The following is a 3,996-nucleotide window of genomic DNA, read 5'->3' as shown; positions in this document are numbered from 1 at the left end:
CAATGTACTTTCCCTGATTATGTACGACTTCCTTCCATCTATTTACAAGCTTTTTAATCCCATCAATGTAAAACTCTTTTGGTTTCAAAGCGAAGAACTCTGAAATGTCAGTTGCAACCTCCTCCTGGCTTGCGAAAGTTATGTCCCCCAAATGATTCTGTAAACTATGAAACAAATGGTAGTCTGAAGGAGCAAGGTCGGGAGAATAAGGTGGATGAAGAATTTTTTCCCAGTCAAGCTCTTCGATCTTCTGTGATGTGATCTTTGTAGTGTGGGGTCACGCATTGTCCTGATGAAACACCACTCCTTTTCGATTCACTAAAGCGGGTCTTTTTTTCTTCAAAGCTTGGTTCAAACGCTCTAATTGCTGACAATAGACTTGAGCATTGATTGTTGCATTAGGTGGTAATAATTCAAAGTGAATTACTCCTTTGCAATCCAACCAAGTAGAGAGAAGAAACTTTTTCCCATGAATTTCCCTTCTCGGTTGTGGTTGAGCTTTTTCCCTTTTACCAAGCCACTGTTTACGACGTTAACATTTCGATAGAAGATCCATTTTTCGTCACCAGTCACAAGTCTATCCAAAAAGGGTGAAATGAGTTCGCGAGAATGGAGAGAAGAGCAGATGTCAACTCGAGATTTGCGGTTACTTTCAGACAATTCATGAGACACCCATTTTCCAAATTTTGGAACCTTTCCAAGTTGTTGAAGATGACGATGAACAGTTTGTTTGAACTATGCTTTATTGCCAATTCTTCAACTGAAAATGTAGGATTTCTTCAAGGAGCTTATCATCAAACTCAACTGGATGTCCTGTTCGATCTTCATCTTCAAGGCTAAAATTTCCACTTCTGAATTTTGCAACCCATCTTCTGCAAATTCTTTCATTCAAGCATTCTTTCCCATAAACTGAGTGTGTTTCAAGTCGCTTCGGCTGCAGAGTTTCCTTCTGTTGTACTCATAAAGCATTATGTGCCTCAAATACTCTTTGGATACTTCCATGCTGGGCTCGTCACCTGAGGTGGTGTGTGCATTGGAATGCATGGCTTTGAGTTTGCATCATGTGCATCCATGTCAGCTGGTGTAATATCTTCTGGGCCATGTTAAAAAAAAGACTCTTGTTCAATAGCTGCAGAAATTTGCATAAGGTGGAAGTAGATATCTTGAAAGGAACTAGACGTCTGTATCGTTACAAGTGTTACGTCCTTCATCCAGTGATTTCACTCATGCTCTAAAGACTTGATGAATCACTAACGTTTTTAATCTATGCGCCTTTTCTTTAATAGTCTTTGTTTTGTGAACCCAAACCCGGTTCTCAAATCCTTAGGTGAATATGAACAAAAATTAGACAAGGAATTTTGTGGTTTGGTAAAGTTTTTCTTTAAAAGACCGGCCCTAGCAGCAGTTTTTCCCCCGTTAGTACAACATGACAGAACTATAGTTTAAATAGTTTGCTTGAGACGAAATGTCTTCGCTGTTACTCTGTTGATTCGTTTAACATCCACTTATATGACACCTCATCGAACGTTCCTCGGAATAATTAGAAAGATGTGAAGTTCTAGTTCAAATAAAATGTGAAGTTCAATTATTTGTTCTCAGAATCTGGCATTTGTGCTTTTCTTGTTTTTGTTCTCACTCCCTGTCTGTGTCTCGTCATTCAGATCTTAACAGGGATTCATAAAAGCTTCCTAATTTAAACACGAAATCAGTAGTTTTGAGTGGTGGGGTTAATCGATTACACCAACATTAGTATTGGACGGGTATTAATACGAAAAATAAAAATAATTTTTGCTGTAATTCTAAGCCTCAAATTTCTTTTTGTAGTTATCCAACCTTCATCTCTTTCAGCAATTCAGTCCACAGCAGACGCATTCTGCTTATTTTTACTTCTTAATGAAGGCTTCAACAAATTCCTATGCTTCCTTTAGTAGCGTGTGATAATTTCCAGTTTGTGGTGGTCCAAAATACCCTTCTGTAGTCCTGTTATTCAAGCTGTTTGAGATATTTAATTACTTGCACTTCATAGCCGATGATGTAAGCGTGCCTTTTACTTCCAGATACCATATGTGCTTGTTAACAAATTGTTAAAAAAAAATCAAGCCAAAGTCTTTTGAAGTTGTATATCTCCTCAAGAATGTATAAATTCGTGTTTGAACTGGTTGAGGCCAACGCCTATGGAGGTCGCGAAGAAAGCTCATGCTGCCAGTTTTTGAAACCTACATGTTTTCAAAGTTAGTCAGATGTACACAGCTAACACTTGAATGGGTATAGATTGGGGAACATTGTAAAATAAATGTATCAGAAAACAAGGTTAAATATTTAGTTGAAACTGCTTGTTAAACCGATAAGTTAATGATAAGAGTAGATACTCGTAGTTTGGGTCACCTCGACCTGTGATTGGACGTTATGTCATAACATGACAACAACACAGCATTGATAATGGCGTGATGCAAGGGATGGTTCAGTTGTACATCATTCTGAGATTACTTCATGGAAAAGTATAAAATACAAACTGATTGAGAGACAATAAATAAATCTGACTAAACTTTTCCTGAAACATTTTCAGACAACTGAGACTACCTAAACTGTATTCTAATAATCCATAAAAAGGCGGCAGGGTTTCGTCTAATTTTTTCAGGCGAAACACTTTGAACAAATCGTAAGTTTTGCTTTCCGGTCTTATGATGTTTCATTTGATATCAAATTCTGACTTGAAAACTATGGAAATCCTTTATCACCATTACCTGATGAGAATAAACACGTTTAATCAACGAACAACAGAAGACTAATAAAGGAAGAGGTTAGCGAATGTTTCGTTCATATGGCTTTTTATTTATTAAAAGATTCACCGGAGAAAATTTTTTTTTTTCACATAGAACCCTTTACTTCTTTTCTCACTTGATTATCTCACCCCGTCTGAGGGAGGAGACAATTACTGTTAAAATGTTAGACACTGCGTTCAGTTGGATTGTTTATCGTCGTCTAGCAACAAGGGAGCGAATTTTTCTTAATACTTTACACACACACACACACACACACACATGCACACCCACACACACGGACACACACACACACACACACACACACACACACAGCGTAATATAAAGTGTATGCACAAACGTGTGTGTGTATTTATGTATATATGTATATGCATATATATATACTCAAAATAAGCAAGAAGGATATCCAAGGTAGTGTAGTACAATTGTTTCATGCTACTTCATTTTATTAAACACTGTAAGTATTACATCAGTTTTAAATCATATTTTGATTATAATCACCCAATTTTATTTATATGGATAATACCATACAAAATTCTGGTGCCTTTAACTTAAGTACCATATTCACCTGAATCTAAATTTTGCTGAATATATATATATATATATATTATATATATATATATATATTACGGAGATGTGATACAGACATAGCGAGTGACTTGATCTGAGATCGTGTGCTGGAACGAAAACAATTGCAGCGTGGAAGGTGTTTATAAGAAACACACAAAACCGTTAGATTCAATTCAACATTTAAATTTAATTTGTCAAAATATTTTCGTCGCTTTGAGTCCACGACCTGTTCACTGACAAAACTTCGTGCAGTTTTTGTTTTCTATATTCAAAAGCTAAGCGTAACTCTCAATACATCCCTCAATCAAATCCTTTAACATACCCCTAAATTAAACCCACCAGCTTACCTCTTAACCGAACCCTTACACCATCCCTAACAATAAAGCTACTTCTATTTTTAACCCAAAGCCATAACGCTAGCTGTTAAACCCTTCGTACTAAACTTAATACCAATCCTTGAACCAAACCAAATCAAACTCTATCATTAAGTCTAAACCAAACACTAACCCAATGCATAATACTAATACTTACCCCGACCTCCAAACAAAATCTAACCGAAATTCAACCCTAATTTTATCCCTAGCCTCTAAAACTACAAATACTAATTCAGACATTATACATAGCCCCCTAATCTCGACTAACAATC

The sequence above is a fragment of the Octopus sinensis genome, linkage group LG23 (assembly GCF_006345805.1).
Source record: "Octopus sinensis linkage group LG23, ASM634580v1, whole genome shotgun sequence".
NCBI classification, from domain to species: domain Eukaryota; kingdom Metazoa; phylum Mollusca; class Cephalopoda; order Octopoda; family Octopodidae; genus Octopus; species Octopus sinensis.
Note: the sequence above shows the minus strand (reverse complement) of the source record.